This window comes from Lissotriton helveticus, chromosome 3_2 (assembly GCF_964261635.1).
Source record: "Lissotriton helveticus chromosome 3_2, aLisHel1.1, whole genome shotgun sequence".
In the NCBI taxonomy this organism is placed as follows: domain Eukaryota; kingdom Metazoa; phylum Chordata; class Amphibia; order Caudata; family Salamandridae; genus Lissotriton; species Lissotriton helveticus.
Genome location: NC_136062.1, coordinates 96,513,700 through 96,537,102, shown reverse-complemented (window position 1 = coordinate 96,537,102; position 23,403 = coordinate 96,513,700).

Sequence of the window (23,403 nt, the reverse complement as noted above, 5' to 3'; positions counted from 1 at the left end):
TTTCCTTCCCAGTGTAAGAATTGGCTTGGTAGTTTGGTTTGCCCTGTTCCCATCATGCACTGGGACAGGAACAGACTAATTTGCATATAGCCAGGTTCTGAACTGGGATGGTGCAGTGAGCTAAAAAACGGTGTTGGATCTAGCCCTGATCTCTTGACTGGGTGAGAGTATTCTGCTTAATTCAGAAACTCTGTCCATCACCACCCCTTGTTGTTAAATATTTTGTCCACCCTAAGCGTGGAAGGGTATACTCAGATGTGAGTCCCTTGCTCATTGCACCATCAGGATTCAAGCAAGCCGGGCCGACGACGGCTGAAATGCCAAAAACCGGTCCCCGGAAGCTTGTTACCTTCCCAGTGTAAGAATTGGCTTGGTAGTTTGGTTTGCCCTGTTCCCATCATGCACTGGGACAGGAACAGACTAATTTGCATATAGCCAGGTTCTGAACTGGGAGGGTGCAGTGAGCTAAAAAACGGTGTTGGATCTAGCCCTGATCTCTTGATTGGGTGAGAGTATTCTGCTTAATTCAGAAACTCTGTCCATCACAACCCCTTGTTGTTAAATATTTTGTCCACCCTAAGCGTGGAAGGGTATACTCAGATGTGAGTCCCTTGCTCATTGCACCATCAGGATTCAAGCAAGCCCGGGCCGACGATGGCTGAAATGCCAGAAACCGGTCCCCGGAAGCTTGTTTCCTTCCCAGTGTAAGAATTGGCTTGGTACTTTGGTTTGCCCTGTTCCCATCATGCACCTGGACAGGAACAGACTAATTTGCATATAGCCAGGTTCTGAACTGGGATGGTGCAGTGAGCTAAAAAACGGTGTTGGATCTAGCCCTGATTTCTTGACTGGGTGAGAGTATTCTGCTTAATTCAGAAACTCTGTCCATCACCACCCCTTGTTGTTAAATATTTTGTCCACCCTAAGCGTGGAAGGGTATACTCAGATGTGAGTCCCTTGCTCATTGCACCATCAGGATTCAACCAAGCCGGGCCGACGACGGCTGAAATGCCAGAAACCGGTCCCCGGAAGCTTGTTTCCTTCCCAGTGTAAGAATTGGCTTGGTAGTTTGGCTTACCCTGTTCCCATCATGCACTGGGACAGGAACAGACTAATTTGCATATAGCCAGGTTCTGAACTGGGATGGTGCAGTGAGCTAAAAAATGGTGTTGGATCTAGCCCTGATCTCTTGACTGGGTGAGAGTATTCTGCTTAATTCAGAAACTCTGTCCATCACCACCCCTTGTTGTTAAATATTTTGTCCACCCTAAGCGTGGAAGGGTATACTCAGATGTGAGTCCCTTGCTCATTGCACCATCAGGATTCAAGCAGGCCGGGCCGACGACGGCTGAAATGCCAGAAACCGGTCCCCGGAAGCTTGTTTCCTTCCCAGTGTAAGAATTGGCTTGGTAGTTTGGTTTGCCCTGTTCCCATCATGCACTGGGACAGGAACAGACTAATTTGCATATAGCCAGGTTCTGAACTGGGATGGTGCAGTGAGCTAAAAAACGGTGTTGGATCTAGCCCTGATCTCTTGACTGGGTGAGAGTATTCTGCTTAATTCAGAAACTCTGTCCATCACCACCCCTTGTTGTTAAATATTTTGTCCACCCTAAGCGTGGAAGGGTATACTCAGATGTGAGTCCCTTGCTCATTGCACCATCAGGATTCAAGCAAGCCGGGCCGACGACGGCTGAAATGCCAGAAACCGGTCCCCGGAAGCTTGTTTCCTTCCCAGTGTAAGAATTGGCTTGGTAGTTTGGTTTGCCCTGTTCCCATCATGCACTGGGACAGGAACAGACTAATTTGCATATAGCCAGGTTCTGAACTGGGATGGTGCAGTGAGCTAAAAAACGGTGTTGGATCTAGCCCTGATCTCTTGACTGGGTGAGAGTATTCTGCTTAATTCATAAACTCTGTCCATCACCACCCCTTGTTGTTAAATATTTTGTCCACCCTAAGCGTGGAAGGGTATACTCAGATGTGAGTCCCTTGCTCATTGCACCATCAGGATTCAAGCAAGCCGGGCCGACGACGGCTGAAATGCCAGAAACCGGTCCCCGGAAGCTTGTTTCCTTCCCAGTGTAAGAATTGGCTTGGTAGTTTGATTTGCCCTGTACCCATCATGCACTGGGACAGGAACAGACTAATTTGCATATAGCCAGGTTCTGAACTGGGATGGTGCAGTGAGCTAAAAAACGGTGTTGGATCTAGCCCTGATCTCTTGACTGGGTGAGAGTATTCTGCTTAATTCAAAAACTCTGTCCATCACGACCCCTTGTTGTTAAATATTTTGTCCACCCTAAGCGTGGAAGGGTATACTCAGATGTGAGTCCCTTGCTCATTGCACCATCAGGATTCAAGCAAGCCCGGGCCGACGATGGCTGAAATGCCAGAAACCGGTCCCCGGAAGCTTGTTTCCTTCCCAGTGTAAGAATTGGCTTGGTAGTTTGGTTTGCCCTGTTCCCATCATGCACTGGGACAGGAACAGACTAATTTGCATATAGCCAGGTTCTGAACTGGGATGGTGCAGTGAGCTAAAAAACGGTGTTGGATCTAGCCCTGATCTCTTGACTGGGTGAGAGTATTCTGCTTAATTCAGAAACTCTGTCCATCACCACCCCTTTTTGTTAAATATTTTGTCCACCCTTAGCGTGGAAGGGTATACTCAGATGTGAGTCCCTTGCTCATTGCACCATCAGGATTCAAGCAAGCCGGGCCGACGACGGCTGAAATGCCAGAAACCGGTCCCCGGAAGCTTGTTTCCTTCCCAGTGTAAGAATTGGCTTGGTAGTTTGGTTTGCCCTGTTCCCATCATGCACTGGGACAGGAACAGACTAATTTGCATATAGCCAGGTTCTGAACTGGGATGGTGCAGTGAGCTAAAAAACGGTGTTGGATCTAGCCCTGATCTCTTGACTGGGTGAGAGTATTCTGCTTAATTCATAAACTCTGTCCATCACCACCCCTTGTTGTTAAATATTTTGTCCACCCTAAGCGTGGAAGGGTATACTCAGATGTGAGTCCCTTGCTCATTGCACCATCAGGATTCAAGCAAGCCGGGCCGACGACGGCTGAAATGCCAGAAACCGGTCCCCGGAAGCTTGTTTCCTTCCCAGTGTAAGAATTGGCTTGGTAGTTTGATTTGCCCTGTACCCATCATGCACTGGGACAGGAACAGACTAATTTGCATATAGCCAGGTTCTGAACTGGGATGGTGCAGTGAGCTAAAAAACGGTGTTGGATCTAGCCCTGATCTCTTGACTGGGTGAGAGTATTCTGCTTTATTCAGAAACTCTGTCCATCACAACCCCTTGTTGTTAAATATTTTGTCCACCCTAAGCGTGGAAGGGTATACTCAGATGTGAGTCCCTTGCTCATTGCACCATCAGGATTCAAGCAAGCCGGGCCGACGACGGCTGAAATGCCAGAAACCGGTCCCCGGAAGCTTGTTTCCTTCCCAGTGTAAGAATTGGCTTGGTAGTTTGGTTTGCCCTGTTCCCATCATGCACTGGGACAGGAACAGACTAATTTGCATATAGCCAGGTTCTGAACTGGGATGGTGCAGTGAGCTAAAAAACGGTGTTGGATCTAGCCCTGATCTCTTGACTGGGTGAGAGTATTCTGCTTAATTCAGAAACTCTGTCCATCACGACCCCTTGTTGTTAAATATTTTGTCCACCCTAAGCGTGGAAGGGTATACTCAGATGTGAGTCCCTTGCTCATTGCACCATCAGGATTCAAGCAAGCCCGGGCCGACGATGGCTGAAATGCCAGAAACCGGTCCCCGGAAGCTTGTTTCCTTCCCAGTGTAAGAATTGGCTTGGTACTTTGGTTTGCCCTGTTCCCATCATGCACCTGGACAGGAACAGACTAATTTGCATATAGCCAGGTTCTGAACTGGGATGGTGCAGTGAGCTAAAAAACGGTGTTGGATCTAGCCCTGATTTCTTGACTGGGTGAGAGTATTCTGCTTAATTCAGAAACTCTGTCCATCACCACCCCTTGTTGTTAAATATTTTGTCCACCCTAAGTGTGGAAGGGTATACTCAGATGTGAGTCCCTTGCTCATTGCACCATCAGGATTCAACCAAGCCGGGCCGACGACGGCTGAAATTCCAGAAACCGGTCCCCGGAAGCTTGTTTCCTTCCCAGTGTAAGAATTGGCTTGGTAGTTTGGTTTGCCCTGTTCCCATCATGCACTGGGACAGGAACAGACTAATTTGCATATAGCCAGGTTCTGAACTGGGATGGTGCAGTGAGCTAAAAAACGGTGTTGGATCTAGCCCTGATCTCTTGACTGGGTGAGAGTATTCTGCTTAATTCAAAAACTCTGTCCATCACGACCCCTTGTTGTTAAATATTTTGTCCACCCTAAGCGTGGAAGGGTATACTCAGATGTGAGTCCCTTGCTCATTGCACCATCAGGATTCAAGCAAGCCCGGGCCGACGATGGCTGAAATGCCAGAAACCGGTCCCCGGAAGCTTGTTTCCTTCCCAGTGTAAGAATTGGCTTGGTAGTTTGGTTTGCCCTGTTCCCATCATGCACTGGGACAGGAACAGACTAATTTGCATATAGCCAGGTTCTGAACTGGGATGGTGCAGTGAGCTAAAAAACGGTGTTGGATCTAGCCCTGATCTCTTGACTGGGTGAGAGTATTCTGCTTAATTCAGAAACTCTGTCCATCACCACCCCTTTTTGTTAAATATTTTGTCCACCCTTAGCGTGGAAGGGTATACTCAGATGTGAGTCCCTTGCTCATTGCACCATCAGGATTCAAGCAAGCCGGGCCGACGACGGCTGAAATGCCAGAAACCGGTCCCCGGAAGCTTGTTTCCTTCCCAGTGTAAGAATTGGCTTGGTAGTTTGGTTTGCCCTGTTCCCATCATGCACTGGGACAGGAACAGACTAATTTGCATATAGCCAGGTTCTGAACTGGGATGGTGCAGTGAGCTAAAAAACGGTGTTGGATCTAGCCCTGATCTCTTGACTGGGTGAGAGTATTCTGCTTAATTCATAAACTCTGTCCATCACCACCCCTTGTTGTTAAATATTTTGTCCACCCTAAGCGTGGAAGGGTATACTCAGATGTGAGTCCCTTGCTCATTGCACCATCAGGATTCAAGCATGCCGGGCCGACGACGGCTGAAATGCCAGAAACCGGTCCCCGGAAGCTTGTTTCCTTCCCAGTGTAAGAATTGGCTTGGTAGTTTGGTTTGCCCTGTTCCCATCATGCACTGGGACAGGAACAGACTAATTTGCATATAGCCAGGTTCTGAACTGGGAGGGTGCAGTGAGCTAAAAAACGGTGTTGGATCTAGCCCTGATCTCTTGATTGGGTGAGAGTATTCTGCTTAATTCAGAAACTCTGTCCATCACCACCCCTTGTTGTTAAATATTTTGTCCACCCTAAGCGTGGAAGGGTATACTCAGATGTGAGTCCCTTGCTCATTGCACCATCAGGATTCAAGCAAGCCGGGCCGACGATGGCTGAAATGCCAGAAACCGGTCCCCGGAAGCTTGTTTCCTTCCCAGTGTAAGAATTGGCTTGGTACTTTGGTTTGCCCTGTTCCCATCATGCACCTGGACAGGAACAGACTAATTTGCATATAGCCAGGTTCTGAACTGGGATGGTGCAGTGAGCTAAAAACGGTGTTGGATCTAGCCCTGATTTCTTGACTGGGTGAGAGTATTCTGCTTAATTCAGAAACTCTGTCCATCACCACCCCTTGTTGTTAAATATTTTGTCCACCCTAAGCGTGGAAGGGTATACTCAGATGTGAGTCCCTTGCTCATTGCACCATCAGGATTCAAGCAAGCCGGGCCGACGATGGCTGAAATGCCAGAAACCGGTCCCCGGAAGCTTGTTTTCTTCCCAGTGTAAGAATTGGCTTGGTATTTTGGTTTGCCCTTTTCCCATCATGCACTGGGACAGGAACAGACTAATTTGCATATAGCCAGGTTCTGAACTGGGATGGTGCAGTGAGCTAAAAAACGGTGTTGGATCTAGCCCTGATCTCTTGACTGGGTGAGAGTATTCTGCTTAATTCAGAAACTCTGTCCATCACCACCCCTTGTTGTTAAATATTTTGTCCACCCTAAGCGTGGAAAGGTATACTCAGATGTGAGTCCCTTGCTCATTGCACCATCAGGATTCAAGCAAGCCGGGCCGACGACGGCTGAAATGCCAGAAACCGGTACCCGGAAGCTTGTTTCCTTCCCAGTGTAAGAATTGGCTTGGTAGTTTGGTTTACCCTGTTCCCATCATGCACTGGGACAGGAACAGACTAATTTGCATATAGCCAGGTTCTGAACTGGGATGGTGCAGTGAGCTAAAAAATGGTGTTGGATCTAGCCCTGATCTCTTGACTGGGTGAGAGTATTCTGCTTAATTCAGAAACTCTGTCCATCACCACCCCTTGTTGTTAAATATTTTGTCCACCCTAAGCGTGGAAGGGTATACTCAGATGTGAGTCCCTTGCTCATTGCACCATCAGGATTCAAGCAAGCCGGGCCGACGACGGCTGAAATGCCAGAAACCGGTCCCCGGTAGCTTGTTTCCTTCGCAGTGTAAGAATTGGCTTGGTAGTTTGGTTTGCCCTGTTCCCATCATGCACTGGGACAGGAACAGACTAATTTGCATATAGCCAGGTTCTGAACTGGGATGGTGCAGTAAGCTAAAAAACGGTGTTGGATCTAGCCCTGATCTCTTGACTGGGTGAGAGTATTCTGCTTAATTCAGAAACTCTGTCCATCACCACCCCTTGTTGTTAAATATTTTGTCCACCCTAAGCATGGAAGGGTATACTCAGATGTGAGTCCCTTGCTCATTGCACCATCAGGATTCAAGCATGCCGGGCCGACGACGGCTGAAATGCCAGAAACCGGTCCCCGGAAGCTTGTTTCCTTCCCAGTGTAAGAATTGGCTTGGTAGTTTGGTTTGCCCTGTTCCCATCATGCACTGGGACAGGAACAGACTAATTTGCATATAGCCAGGTTCTGAACTGGGATGGTGCAGTGAGCTAAAAAACGGTGTTGGATCTAGCCCTGATCTCTTGACTGGGTGAGAGTATTCTGCTTAATTCAGAAACTCTGTCCATCACCACCCCTTGTTGTTAAATATTTTGTCCACCCTAAGCGTGGAAGGGTATACTCAGATGTGAGTCCCTTGCTCATTGCACCATCAGGATTCAAGCAAGCCGGGCCGACGACGGCTGAAATGCCAGAAACCGGTCCCCGGAAGCTTGTTACCTTCCCAGTGTAAGAATTGGCTTGGTAGTTTGGTTTGCCCTGTTCCCATCATGCACTGGGACAGGAACAGACTAATTTGCATATAGCCAGGTTCTGAACTGGGAGGGTGCAGTGAGCTAAAAAACGGTGTTGGATCTAGCCCTGATCTCTTGATTGGGTGAGAGTATTCTGCTTAATTCAGAAACTCTGTCCATCACAACCCCTTGTTGTTAAATATTTTGTCCACCCTAAGCGTGGAAGGGTATACTCAGATGTGAGTCCCTTGCTCATTGCACCATCAGGATTCAAGCAAGCCCGGGCCGACGATGGCTGAAATGCCAGAAACCGGTCCCCGGAAGCTTGTTTCCTTCCCAGTGTAAGAATTGGCTTGGTACTTTGGTTTGCCCTGTTCCCATCATGCACCTGGACAGGAACAGACTAATTTGCATATAGCCAGGTTCTGAACTGGGATGGTGCAGTGAGCTAAAAAACGGTGTTGGATCTAGCCCTGATTTCTTGACTGGGTGAGAGTATTCTGCTTAATTCAGAAACTCTGTCCATCACCACCCCTTGTTGTTAAATATTTTGTCCACCCTAAGCGTGGAAGGGTATACTCAGATGTGAGTCCCTTGCTCATTGCACCATCAGGATTCAACCAAGCCGGGCCGACGACGGCTGAAATGCCAGAAACCGGTCCCCGGAAGCTTGTTTCCTTCCCAGTGTAAGAATTGGCTTGGTAGTTTGGCTTACCCTGTTCCCATCATGCACTGGGACAGGAACAGACTAATTTGCATATAGCCAGGTTCTGAACTGGGATGGTGCAGTGAGCTAAAAAATGGTGTTGGATCTAGCCCTGATCTCTTGACTGGGTGAGAGTATTCTGCTTAATTCAGAAACTCTGTCCATCACCACCCCTTGTTGTTAAATATTTTGTCCACCCTAAGCGTGGAAGGGTATACTCAGATGTGAGTCCCTTGCTCATTGCACCATCAGGATTCAAGCAGGCCGGGCCGACGACGGCTGAAATGCCAGAAACCGGTCCCCGGAAGCTTGTTTCCTTCCCAGTGTAAGAATGGGCTTGGTAGTTTGGTTTGCCCTGTTCCCATCATGCACTGGGACAGGAACAGACTAATTTGCATATAGCCAGGTTCTGAACTGGGATGGTGCAGTGAGCTAAAAAACGGTGTTGGATCTAGCCCTGATCTCTTGACTGGGTGAGAGTATTCTGCTTAATTCAGAAACTCTGTCCATCACCACCCCTTGTTGTTAAATATTTTGTCCACCCTAAGCGTGGAAGGGTATACTCAGATGTGAGTCCCTTGCTCATTGCACCATCAGGATTCAAGCAAGCCGGGCCGACGACGGCTGAAATGCCAGAAACCGGTCCCCGGAAGCTTGTTTCCTTCCCAGTGTAAGAATTGGCTTGGTAGTTTGGTTTGCCCTGTTCCCATCATGCACTGGGACAGGAACAGACTAATTTGCATATAGCCAGGTTCTGAACTGGGATGGTGCAGTGAGCTAAAAAACGGTGTTGGATCTAGCCCTGATCTCTTGACTGGGTGAGAGTATTCTGCTTAATTCATAAACTCTGTCCATCACCACCCCTTGTTGTTAAATATTTTGTCCACCCTAAGCGTGGAAGGGTATACTCAGATGTGAGTCCCTTGCTCATTGCACCATCAGGATTCAAGCAAGCCGGGCCGACGACGGCTGAAATGCCAGAAACCGGTCCCCGGAAGCTTGTTTCCTTCCCAGTGTAAGAATTGGCTTGGTAGTTTGATTTGCCCTGTACCCATCATGCACTGGGACAGGAACAGACTAATTTGCATATAGCCAGGTTCTGAACTGGGATGGTGCAGTGAGCTAAAAAACGGTGTTGGATCTAGCCCTGATCTCTTGACTGGGTGAGAGTATTCTGCTTAATTCAAAAACTCTGTCCATCACGACCCCTTGTTGTTAAATATTTTGTCCACCCTAAGCGTGGAAGGGTATACTCAGATGTGAGTCCCTTGCTCATTGCACCATCAGGATTCAAGCAAGCCCGGGCCGACGATGGCTGAAATGCCAGAAACCGGTCCCCGGAAGCTTGTTTCCTTCCCAGTGTAAGAATTGGCTTGGTACTTTGGTTTGCCCTGTTCCCATCATGCACCTGGACAGGAACAGACTAATTTGCATATAGCCAGGTTCTGAACTGGGATGGTGCAGTGAGCTAAAAAACGGTGTTGGATCTAGCCCTGATTTCTTGACTGGGTGAGAGTATTCTGCTTAATTCAGAAACTCTGTCCATCACCACCCCTTGTTGTTAAATATTTTGTCCACCCTAAGTGTGGAAGGGTATACTCAGATGTGAGTCCCTTGCTCATTGCACCATCAGGATTCAACCAAGCCGGGCCGACGACGGCTGAAATGCCAGAAACCGGTCCCCGGAAGCTTGTTTCCTTCCCAGTGTAAGAATTGGCTTGGTAGTTTGGTTTGCCCTGTTCCCATCATGCACTGGGACAGGAACAGACTAATTTGCATATAGCCAGGTTCTGAACTGGGATGGTGCAGTGAGCTAAAAAACGGTGTTGGATCTAGCCCTGATCTCTTGACTGGGTGAGAGTATTCTGCTTAATTCAAAAACTCTGTCCATCACGACCCCTTGTTGTTAAATATTTTGTCCACCCTAAGCGTGGAAGGGTATACTCAGATGTGAGTCCCTTGCTCATTGCACCATCAGGATTCAAGCAAGCCCGGGCCGACGATGGCTGAAATGCCAGAAACCGGTCCCCGGAAGCTTGTTTCCTTCCCAGTGTAAGAATTGGCTTGGTAGTTTGGTTTGCCCTGTTCCCATCATGCACTGGGACAGGAACAGACTAATTTGCATATAGCCAGGTTCTGAACTGGGATGGTGCAGTGAGCTAAAAAACGGTGTTGGATCTAGCCCTGATCTCTTGACTGGGTGAGAGTATTCTGCTTAATTCAGAAACTCTGTCCATCACCACCCCTTTTTGTTAAATATTTTGTCCACCCTTAGCGTGGAAGGGTATACTCAGATGTGAGTCCCTTGCTCATTGCACCATCAGGATTCAAGCAAGCCGGGCCGACGACGGCTGAAATGCCAGAAACCGGTCCCCGGAAGCTTGTTTCCTTCCCAGTGTAAGAATTGGCTTGGTAGTTTGGTTTGCCCTGTTCCCATCATGCACTGGGACAGGAACAGACTAATTTGCATATAGCCAGGTTCTGAACTGGGATGGTGCAGTGAGCTAAAAAACGGTGTTGGATCTAGCCCTGATCTCTTGACTGGGTGAGAGTATTCTGCTTAATTCATAAACTCTGTCCATCACCACCCCTTGTTGTTAAATATTTTGTCCACCCTAAGCGTGGAAGGGTATACTCAGATGTGAGTCCCTTGCTCATTGCACCATCAGGATTCAAGCATGCCGGGCCGACGACGGCTGAAATGCCAGAAACCGGTCCCCGGAAGCTTGTTTCCTTCCCAGTGTAAGAATTGGCTTGGTAGTTTGGTTTGCCCTGTTCCCATCATGCACTGGGACAGGAACAGACTAATTTGCATATAGCCAGGTTCTGAACTGGGAGGGTGCAGTGAGCTAAAAAACGGTGTTGGATCTAGCCCTGATCTCTTGATTGGGTGAGAGTATTCTGCTTAATTCAGAAACTCTGTCCATCACCACCCCTTGTTGTTAAATATTTTGTCCACCCTAAGCGTGGAAGGGTATACTCAGATGTGAGTCCCTTGCTCATTGCACCATCAGGATTCAAGCAAGCCGGGCCGACGATGGCTGAAATGCCAGAAACCGGTCCCCGGAAGCTTGTTTCCTTCCCAGTGTAAGAATTGGCTTGGTACTTTGGTTTGCCCTGTTCCCATCATGCACCTGGACAGGAACAGACTAATTTGCATATAGCCAGGTTCTGAACTGGGATGGTGCAGTGAGCTAAAAACGGTGTTGGATCTAGCCCTGATTTCTTGACTGGGTGAGAGTATTCTGCTTAATTCAGAAACTCTGTCCATCACCACCCCTTGTTGTTAAATATTTTGTCCACCCTAAGCGTGGAAGGGTATACTCAGATGTGAGTCCCTTGCTCATTGCACCATCAGGATTCAAGCAAGCCGGGCCGACGATGGCTGAAATGCCAGAAACCGGTCCCCGGAAGCTTGTTTTCTTCCCAGTGTAAGAATTGGCTTGGTATTTTGGTTTGCCCTTTTCCCATCATGCACTGGGACAGGAACAGACTAATTTGCATATAGCCAGGTTCTGAACTGGGATGGTGCAGTGAGCTAAAAAACGGTGTTGGATCTAGCCCTGATCTCTTGACTGGGTGAGAGTATTCTGCTTAATTCAGAAACTCTGTCCATCACCACCCCTTGTTGTTAAATATTTTGTCCACCCTAAGCGTGGAAAGGTATACTCAGATGTGAGTCCCTTGCTCATTGCACCATCAGGATTCAAGCAAGCCGGGCCGACGACGGCTGAAATGCCAGAAACCGGTCCCCGGAAGCTTGTTTCCTTCCCAGTGTAAGAATTGGCTTGGTAGTTTGGTTTACCCTGTTCCCATCATGCACTGGGACAGGAACAGACTAATTTGCATATAGCCAGGTTCTGAACTGGGATAATGCAGTGAGCTAAAAAATGGTGTTGGATCTAGCCCTGATCTCTTGACTGGGTGAGAGTATTCTGCTTAATTCAGAAACTCTGTCCATCACCACCCCTTGTTGTTAAATATTTTGTCCACCCTAAGCGTGGAAGGGTATACTCAGATGTGAGTCCCTTGCTCATTGCACCATCAGGATTCAAGCAAGCCGGGCCGACGACGGCTGAAATGCCAGAAACCGGTCCCCGGTAGCTTGTTTCCTTCGCAGTGTAAGAATTGGCTTGGTAGTTTGGTTTGCCCTGTTCCCATCATGCACTGGGACAGGAACAGACTAATTTGCATATAGCCAGGTTCTGAACTGGGATGGTGCAGTAAGCTAAAAAACGGTGTTGGATCTAGCCCTGATCTCTTGACTGGGTGAGAGTATTCTGCTTAATTCAGAAACTCTGTCCATCACCACCCCTTGTTGTTAAATATTTTGTCCACCCTAAGCATGGAAGGGTATACTCAGATGTGAGTCCCTTGCTCATTGCACCATCAGGATTCAAGCATGCCGGGCCGACGACGGCTGAAATGCCAGAAACCGGTCCCCGGAAGCTTGTTTCCTTCCCAGTGTAAGAATTGGCTTGGTAGTTTGGTTTGCCCTGTTCCCATCATGCACTGGGACAGGAACAGACTAATTTGCATATAGCCAGGTTCTGAACTGGGATGGTGCAGTGAGCTAAAAAACGGTGTTGGATCTAGCCCTGATCTCTTGACTGGGTGAGAGTATTCTGCTTAATTCAGAAACTCTGTCCATCACCACCCCTTGTTGTTAAATATTTTGTCCACCCTAAGCGTGGAAGGGTATACTCAGATGTGAGTCCCTTGCTCATTGCACCATCAGGATTCAAGCAAGCCGGGCCGACGACGGCTGAAATGCCAGAAACCGGTCCCCGGAAGCTTGTTACCTTCCCAGTGTAAGAATTGGCTTGGTAGTTTGGTTTGCCCTGTTCCCATCATGCACTGGGACAGGAACAGACTAATTTGCATATAGCCAGGTTCTGAACTGGGAGGGTGCAGTGAGCTAAAAAACGGTGTTGGATCTAGCCCTGATCTCTTGATTGGGTGAGAGTATTCTGCTTAATTCAGAAACTCTGTCCATCACAACCCCTTGTTGTTAAATATTTTGTCCACCCTAAGCGTGGAAGGGTATACTCAGATGTGAGTCCCTTGCTCATTGCACCATCAGGATTCAAGCAAGCCCGGGCCGACGATGGCTGAAATGCCAGAAACCGGTCCCCGGAAGCTTGTTTCCTTCCCAGTGTAAGAATTGGCTTGGTACTTTGGTTTGCCCTGTTCCCATCATGCACCTGGACAGGAACAGACTAATTTGCATATAGCCAGGTTCTGAACTGGGATGGTGCAGTGAGCTAAAAAACGGTGTTGGATCTAGCCCTGATTTCTTGACTGGGTGAGAGTATTCTGCTTAATTCAGAAACTCTGTCCATCACCACCCCTTGTTGTTAAATATTTTGTCCACCCTAAGCGTGGAAGGGTATACTCAGATGTGAGTCCCTTGCTCATTGCACCATCAGGATTCAACCAAGCCGGGCCGACGACGGCTGAAATGCCAGAAACCGGTCCCCGGAAGCTTGTTTCCTTCCCAGTGTAAGAATTGGCTTGGTAGTTTGGCTTACCCTGTTCCCATCATGCACTGGGACAGGAACAGACTAATTTGCATATAGCCAGGTTCTGAACTGGGATGGTGCAGTGAGCTAAAAAATGGTGTTGGATCTAGCCCTGATCTCTTGACTGGGTGAGAGTATTCTGCTTAATTCAGAAACTCTGTCCATCACCACCCCTTGTTGTTAAATATTTTGTCCACCCTAAGCGTGGAAGGGTATACTCAGATGTGAGTCCCTTGCTCATTGCACCATCAGGATTCAAGCAGGCCGGGCCGACGACGGCTGAAATGCCAGAAACCGGTCCCCGGAAGCTTGTTTCCTTCCCAGTGTAAGAATTGGCTTGGTAGTTTGGTTTGCCCTGTTCCCATCATGCACTGGGACAGGAACAGACTAATTTGCATATAGCCAGGTTCTGAACTGGGATGGTGCAGTGAGCTAAAAAACGGTGTTGGATCTAGCCCTGATCTCTTGACTGGGTGAGAGTATTCTGCTTAATTCAGAAACTCTGTCCATCACCACCCCTTGTTGTTAAATATTTTGTCCACCCTAAGCGTGGAAGGGTATACTCAGATGTGAGTCCCTTGCTCATTGCACCATCAGGATTCAAGCAAGCCGGGCCGACGACGGCTGAAATGCCAGAAACCGGTCCCCGGAAGCTTGTTTCCTTCCCAGTGTAAGAATTGGCTTGGTAGTTTGGTTTGCCCTGTTCCCATCATGCACTGGGACAGGAACAGACTAATTTGCATATAGCCAGGTTCTGAACTGGGATGGTGCAGTGAGCTAAAAAACGGTGTTGGATCTAGCCCTGATCTCTTGACTGGGTGAGAGTATTCTGCTTAATTCATAAACTCTGTCCATCACCACCCCTTGTTGTTAAATATTTTGTCCACCCTAAGCGTGGAAGGGTATACTCAGATGTGAGTCCCTTGCTCATTGCACCATCAGGATTCAAGCAAGCCGGGCCGACGACGGCTGAAATGCCAGAAACCGGTCCCCGGAAGCTTGTTTCCTTCCCAGTGTAAGAATTGGCTTGGTAGTTTGATTTGCCCTGTACCCATCATGCACTGGGACAGGAACAGACTAATTTGCATATAGCCAGGTTCTGAACTGGGATGGTGCAGTGAGCTAAAAAACGGTGTTGGATCTAGCCCTGATCTCTTGACTGGGTGAGAGTATTCTGCTTAATTCAAAAACTCTGTCCATCACGACCCCTTGTTGTTAAATATTTTGTCCACCCTAAGCGTGGAAGGGTATACTCAGATGTGAGTCCCTTGCTCATTGCACCATCAGGATTCAAGCAAGCCCGGGCCGACGATGGCTGAAATGCCAGAAACCGGTCCCCGGAAGCTTGTTTCCTTCCCAGTGTAAGAATTGGCTTGGTAGTTTGGTTTGCCCTGTTCCCATCATGCACTGGGACAGGAACAGACTAATTTGCATATAGCCAGGTTCTGAACTGGGATGGTGCAGTGAGCTAAAAAACGGTGTTGGATCTAGCCCTGATCTCTTGACTGGGTGAGAGTATTCTGCTTAATTCAGAAACTCTGTCCATCACCACCCCTTTTTGTTAAATATTTTGTCCACCCTTAGCGTGGAAGGGTATACTCAGATGTGAGTCCCTTGCTCATTGCACCATCAGGATTCAAGCAAGCCGGGCCGACGACGGCTGAAATGCCAGAAACCGGTCCCCGGAAGCTTGTTTCCTTCCCAGTGTAAGAATTGGCTTGGTAGTTTGGTTTGCCCTGTTCCCATCATGCACTGGGACAGGAACAGACTAATTTGCATATAGCCAGGTTCTGAACTGGGATGGTGCAGTGAGCTAAAAAACGGTGTTGGATCTAGCCCTGATCTCTTGACTGGGTGAGAGTATTCTGCTTAATTCATAAACTCTGTCCATCACCACCCCTTGTTGTTAAATATTTTGTCCACCCTAAGCGTGGAAGGGTATACTCAGATGTGAGTCCCTTGCTCATTGCACCATCAGGATTCAAGCAAGCCGGGCCGACGACGGCTGAAATGCCAGAAACCGGTCCCCGGAAGCTTGTTTCCTTCCCAGTGTAAGAATTGGCTTGGTAGTTTGATTTGCCCTGTACCCATCATGCACTGGGACAGGAACAGACTAATTTGCATATAGCCAGGTTCTGAACTGGGATGGTGCAGTGAGCTAAAAAACGGTGTTGGATCTAGCCCTGATCTCTTGACTGGGTGAGAGTATTCTGCTTTATTCAGAAACTCTGTCCATCACAACCCCTTGTTGTTAAATATTTTGTCCACCCTAAGCGTGGAAGGGTATACTCAGATGTGAGTCCCTTGCTCATTGCACCATCAGGATTCAAGCAAGCCGGGCCGACGACGGCTGAAATGCCAGAAACCGGTCCCCGGAAGCTTGTTTCCTTCCCAGTGTAAGAATTGGCTTGGTAGTTTGGTTTGCCCTGTTCCCATCATGCACTGGGACAGGAACAGACTAATTTGCATATAGCCAGGTTCTGAACTGGGATGGTGCAGTGAGCTAAAAAACGGTGTTGGATCTAGCCCTGATCTCTTGACTGGGTGAGAGTATTCTGCTTAATTCAGAAACTCTGTCCATCACCACCCCTTGTGGTTAAATATTTTGTCCACCCTAAGCGTGGAAGGGTATACTCAGATGTGAGTCCCTTGCTCATTGCACCATCAAGATTCAAGCAAGCCCGGGCCGACGATGGCTGAAATGCCAGAAACCGGTCCCCGGAAGCTTGTTTCCTTCCCAGTGTAAGAATTGGCTTGGTACTTTGGTTTGCCCTGTTCCCATCATGCACCTGGACAGGAACAGACTAATTTGCATATAGCCAGGTTCTGAACTGGGATGGTGCAGTGAGCTAAAAAACGGTGTTGGATCTAGCCCTGATTTCTTGACTGGGTGAGAGTATTCTGCTTAATTCAGAAACTCTGTCCATCACCACCCCTTGTTGTTAAATATTTTGTCCACCCTAAGTGTGGAAGGGTATACTCAGATGTGAGTCCCTTGCTCATTGCACCATCAGGATTCAACCAAGCCGGGCCGACGACGGCTGAAATGCCAGAAACCGGTCCCCGGAAGCTTGTTTCCTTCCCAGTGTAAGAATTGGCTTGGTAGTTTGGTTTGCCCTGTTCCCATCATGCACTGGGACAGGAACAGACTAATTTGCATATAGACAGGTTCTGAACTGGGATGGTGCAGTGAGCTAAAAAACGGTGTTGGATCTAGCCCTGATCTCTTGACTGGGTGAGAGTATTCTGCTTAATTCAGAAAATCTGTCCATCACCACCCCTTGTTGTTAAATATTTTGTCCACCCTAAGCGTGGAAGGGTATACTTAGATGTGAGTCCCTTGCTCATTGCACCATCAGGATTCAAGCAAGCCGGGCCGACGTCGGCTGAAATGCCAGAAACCGGTCCCCGGAAGCTTGTTTCCTTCCCAGTGTAAGAATTGGCTTGGTAGTTTGGCTTACCCTGTTCCCATCATGCACTGGGACAGGAACAGACTAATTTGCATATAGCCAGGTTCTGAACTGGGATGGTGCAGTGAGCTAAAAAATGGTGTTGGATCTAGCCCTGATCTCTTGACTGGGTGAGAGTATTCTGCTTAATTCAGAAACTCTGTCCATCACCACCCCTTGTTGTTAAATATTTTGTCCACCCTAAGCGTGGAAGGGTATACTCAGATGTGAGTCCCTTGCTCATTGCACCATCAGGATTCAAGCAAGCCGGGCCGACGACGGCTAAAATGCCAGAAACCGGTCCCCGGAAGCTTGTTCCTTCCCAGTGTAAGAATTGGCTTGGTAGTTTGGTTTGCCCTGTTCCCATCATGCACTGGGACAGGAACAGACTAATTTGCATATAGCCAGGTTCTGAACTGGGATGGTGCAGTGAGCTAAAAAACTGTGTTGGATCTAGCCCTGATCTCTTGACTGGGTGAGAGTATTCTGCTTAATTCAGAAACTCTGTCCATCACCACCCCTTGTTGTTAAATATTTTGTCCACCCTAAGCGTGGAAGGGTATACTCAGATGTGAGTCCCTTGCTCATTGCACCATCAGGATTCAAGCAACCCGGGCCGACGACGGCTGAAATGCCAGAAACCGGTCCCCGGAAGCTTGTTTCCTTCCCAGTGTAAGAATTGGCTTGGTAGTTTGGTTTACCCTGTTCCCATCATGCACTGGGACAGGAACAGACTAATTTGCATATAGCCAGGTTCTGAACTGGGATGGTGCAGTGAGCTAAAAAACGGTGTTGGATCTAGCCCTGATCTCTTGACTGGGTGAGAGTATTCTGCTTAATTCAGAAACTCTGTCCATCACCACCCCTTGTTGTTAAATATTTTGTCCACCCTAAGCGTGGAAGGGTATACTCAGATGTGAGTCCCTTGCTCATTGCACCATCAGGATTCAAGCAAGCCGGGCCGACGACGGCTGAAATGCCAGAAACCGGTCCCCGGAAGCTTGTTTCCTTCCCAGTGTAAGAATTGGCTTGGTAGTTTGGTTTGCCCTGTTCCCATCATGCACTGGGACAGGAACAGACTAATTTGCATATAGCCTGGTTCTGAACTGGGAGGGTGCAGTGAGCTAAAAAACGGTGTTGGATCTAGCCCTGATCTCTTGATTGGGTGAGAGTATTCTGCTTAATTCAGAAACTCTGTCCATCACAACCCCTTGTTGTTAAATATTTTGTCCACCCTAAGCGTGGAAGGGTATACTCAGATGTGAGTCCCTTGCTCATTGCACCATCAGGATTCAAGCAAGCCGGGCCGACGATGGCTGAAATGCCAGAAACCGGTCCCCGGAAGCTTGTTTCCTTCCCAGTGTAAGAATTGGCTTGGTACTTTGGTTTGCCCTGTTCCCATCATGCACCTGGACAGGAACAGACTAATTTGCATATAGCCAGGTTCTGAACTGGGATGGTGCAGTGAGCTAAAAAACGGTGTTGGATCTAGCCCTGATCTCTTGACTGGGTGAGAGTATTCTGCTTAATTCAGAAACTCTGTCCATCACCACCCCTTGTTGTTAAATATTTTGTCCACCCTAAGCGTGGAAGGGTATACTCAGATGTGAGTCCCTTGCTCATTGCACCATCAGGATTCAAGCAAGCCGGGCGGACGACGGCTGAAATGCCAGAAACCGGTCCCCAGAAGCTTGTTTCCTTCCCAGTGTAAGAATTGGCTTGGTAGTTTGGTTTGCCCTGTTCCCATCATGCACTGGGACAGGAACAGACTAATTTGCATATAGCCAGGTTCTGAACTGGGATGGTGCAGTGAGCTAAAAAACGGTGTTGGATCTAGCCCTGATCTCTTGACTGGGTGAAAGTATTCTGCTTAATTCAGAAACTCTGTCCATCATCACCCCTTGTTGTTAAATATTTTGTCCACCCTAAGCGTGGAAGGGTATACTCAGATGTGAGTCCCTTGCTCATTGCACCATCAGGATTCAAGCAAGCCGGGCCGATGACTGGCTGAAATGCCAGAAACCGGTCCCTGGAAGCTTGTTTCCTTCCCAGTGTAAGAATTGGCTTGGTAGTTTGGTTTGCCCTGTTCCCATCATGCACTGGGACAGGAACAGACTAATTTGCATATAGCCAGGTTCTGAACTGGGATGGTGCAGTGAGCTAAAAAACGGTGTTGGATCTAGCCCTGATCTCTTGACTGGGTGAGAGTATTCTGCTTAATTCAGAAACTCTGTCCATCACCACCCCTTGTTGTTAAATATTTTGTCCACCCTAAGCGTGGAAGGGTATACTCAGATGTGAGTCCCTTGCTCATTGCACCATCAGGATTCAAGCAAGCCGGGCCGACGACGGCTGAAATGCCAGAAACCGGTTCACCTGAAGCTTGTTTCCTTCCCAGTGTAAGAATTGGCTTGGTAATTTGGTTTGCCCTGTTCCCATCATGCACTGGGACAGGAACAGACTAATTTGCATATAGCCAGGTTCTGAACTGGGAGGGTGCAGTGAGCTAAAAAACGGTGTTGGATTTAGCCCTGATCTCTTGACTGGGTGAGAGTATTCTGCTTAATTCAGAAACTCTGTCCATCACCACCCCTTGTTGTTAAATATTTTGTCCACCCTAAGCGTGGAAGGGTATACTCAGATGTGAGTCCCTTGCTCATTGCACCATCAGGATTCAAGCAAGCCGGGCCGACGACGGCTGAAATGCCAGAAACCGGTCCCCGGAAGCTTGTTTCCTTCCCAGTGTAAGAATTGGCTTGGTAGTTTGGTTTGCCCTGTTCCCATCATGCACCTGGACAGGAACAGACTAATTTGCATATAGCCAGGTTCTGAACTGGGATGGTGCAGTGAGCTAAAAAACGGTGTTGGATCTAGCCCTGATCTCTTGACTGGGTGAGAGTATTCTGCTTAATTCAGAAACTCTGTCCATCACCACCCCTTGTTGTTAAATATTTTGTCCACCCTAAGCGTGGAAGGGTATACTCAGATGTGAGTCCCTTGCTCATTGCACCATCAGGATTCAAGCAAGCCCGGGCCGACGATGGCTGAAATGCCAGAAACCGGTCCCCGGAAGCTTGTTTCCTTCCCAGTGTAAGAATTGGCTTGGTAGTTTGGTTTGCCCTGTTCCCATCATGCACTGGGACAGGAACAGACTAATTTGCATATAGCCAGGTTCTGAACTGGGATGGTGCAGTGAGCTAAAAAACGGTGTTGGATCTAGCCCTGATCTCTTGACTGGGTGAGAGTATTCTGCTTAATTCAGAAACTCTGTCCATCACCACCCCTTTTTGTTAAATATTTTGTCCACCCTTAGCGTGGAAGGGTATACTCAGATGTGAGTCCCTTGCTCATTGCACCATCAGGATTCAAGCAAGCCGGGCCGACGACGGCTGAAATGCCAGAAACCGGTCCCCGGAAGCTTGTTTCCTTCCCAGTGTAAGAATTGGCTTGGTAGTTTGGTTTGCCCTGTTCCCATCATGCACTGGGACAGGAACAGACTAATTTGCATATAGCCAGGTTCTGAACTGGGATGGTGCAGTGAGCTAAAAAACGGTGTTGGATCTAGCCCTGATCTCTTGACTGGGTGAGAGTATTCTGCTTAATTCAGAAACTCTGTCCATCACCACCCCTTGTTGTTAAATATTTTGTCCACCCTAAGCGTGGAAGGGTATACTCAGATGTGAGTCCCTTGCTCATTGCACCATCAGGATTCAAGCAAGCCGGGCCGACGACGGCTGAAATGCCAGAAACCGGTCCCCGGTAGCTTGTTTCCTTCGCAGTGTAAGAATTGGCTTGGTAGTTTGGTTTGCCCTGTTCCCATCATGCACTGGGACAGGAACAGACTAATTTGCATATAGCCAGGTTCTGAACTGGGATGGTGCAGTAAGCTAAAAAACGGTGTTGGATCTAGCCCTGATCTCTTGACTGGGTGAAAGTATTCTGCTTAATTCAGAAACTCTGTCCATCATCACCCCTTGTTGTTAAATATTTTGTCCACCCTAAGCGTGGAAGGGTATACTCAGATGTGAGTCCCTTGCTCATTGCACCATCAGGATTCAAGCAAGCCGGGCCGACGACGGCTGAAATGCCAGAAACCGGTCCCCGGTAGCTTGTTTCATTCGCAGTGTAAGAATTGGCTTGGTAGTTTGGTTTGCCCTGTTCCCATCATGCACTGGGACAGGAACAGACTAATTTGCATATAGCCAGGTTCTGAACTGGGATGGTGCAGTGAGCTAAAAAATGGTGTTGGATCTAGCCCTGATCTCTTGACTGGGTGAAAGTATTCTGCTTAATTCAGAAACTCTGTCCATCATCACCCCTTGTTGTTAAATATTTTGTCCACCCTAAGCGTGGAAGGGTATACTCAGATGTGAGTCCCTTGCTCATTGCACCATCAGGATTCAAGCAAGCCGGGCCGATGACTGGCTGAAATGCCAGAAACCGGTCCCTGGAAGCTTGTTTCCTTCCCAGTGTAAGAATTGGCTTGGTAGTTTGGTTTGCCCTGTTCCCATCATGCACTGGGACAGGAACAGACTAATTTGCATATAGCCAGGTTCTGAACTGGGATGGTGCAGTGAGCTAAAAAACGGTGTTGGATCTAGCCCTGATCTCTTGACTGGGTGAGAGTATTCTGCTTAATTCAGAAACTCTGTCCATCACCACCCCTTGTTGTTAAATATTTTGTCCACCCTAAGCGTGGAAGGGTATACTCAGATGTGAGTCCCTTGCTCATTGCACCATCAGGATTCAAGCAAGCCGGGCCGACGACGGCTGAAATGCCAGAAACCGGTTCACCTGAAGCTTGTTTCCTTCCCAGTGTAAGAATTGGCTTGGTAATTTGGTTTGCCCTGTTCCCATCATGCACTGGGACAGGAACAGACTAATTTGTATATAGCCAGGTTCTGAACTGGGAGGGTGCAGTGAGCTAAAAAACGGTGTTGGATTTAGCCCTGATCTCTTGACTGGGTGAGAGTATTCTGCTTAATTCAGAAACTCTGTCCATCACCACCCCTTGTTGTTAAATATTTTGTCCACCCTAAGCGTGGAAGGGTATACTCAGATGTGAGTCCCTTGCTCATTGCACCATCAGGATTCAAGCAAGCCGGGCCGACGACGGCTGAAATGCCAGAAACCGGTCCCCGGAAGCTTGTTTCCTTCCCAGTGTAAGAATTGGCTTGGTAGTTTGGTTTGCCCTGTTCCCATCATGCACCTGGACAGGAACAGACTAATTTGCATATAGCCAGGTTCTGAACTGGGATGGTGCAGTGAGCTAAAAAACGGTGTTGGATCTAGCCCTGATCTCTTGACTGGGTGAGAGTATTCTGCTTAATTCAGAAACTCTGTCCATCACCACCCCTTGTTGTTAAATATTTTGTCCACCCTAAGCGTGGAAGGGTATACTCAGATGTGAGTCCCTTGCTCATTGCACCATCAGGATTCAAGCAAGCCCGGGCCGACGATGGCTGAAATGCCAGAAACCGGTCCCCGGAAGCTTGTTTCCTTCCCAGTGTAAGAATTGGCTTGGTAGTTTGGTTTGCCCTGTTCCCATCATGCACTGGGACAGGAACAGACTAATTTGCATATAGCCAGGTTCTGAACTGGGATGGTGCAGTGAGCTAAAAAACGGTGTTGGATCTAGCCCTGATCTCTTGACTGGGTGAGAGTATTCTGCTTAATTCAGAAACTCTGTCCATCACCACCCCTTTTTGTTAAATATTTTGTCCACCCTTAGCGTGGAAGGGTATACTCAGATGTGAGTCCCTTGCTCATTGCACCATCAGGATTCAAGCAAGCCGGGCCGACGACGGCTGAAATGCCAGAAACCGGTCCCCGGAAGCTTGTTTCCTTCCCAGTGTAAGAATTGGCTTGGTAGTTTGGTTTGCCCTGTTCCCATCATGCACTGGGACAGGAACAGACTAATTTGCATATAGCCAGGTTCTGAACTGGGATGGTGCAGTGAGCTAAAAAACGGTGTTGGATCTAGCCCTGATCTCTTGACTGGGTGAGAGTATTCTGCTTAATTCATAAACTCTGTCCATCACCACCCCTTGTTGTTAAATATTTTGTCCACCCTAAGCGTGGAAGGGTATACTCAGATGTGAGTCCCTTGCTCATTGCACCATCAGGATTCAAGCATGCCGGGCCGACGACGGCTGAAATGCCAGAAACCGGTCCCCGGAAGCTTGTTTCCTTCCCAGTGTAAGAATTGGCTTGGTAGTTTGGTTTGCCCTGTTCCCATCATGCACTGGGACAGGAACAGACTAATTTGCATATAGCCAGGTTCTGAACTGGGAGGGTGCAGTGAGCTAAAAAACGGTGTTGGATCTAGCCCTGATCTCTTGATTGGGTGAGAGTATTCTGCTTAATTCAGAAACTCTGTCCATCACCACCCCTTGTTGTTAAATATTTTGTCCACCCTAAGCGTGGAAGGGTATACTCAGATGTGAGTCCCTTGCTCATT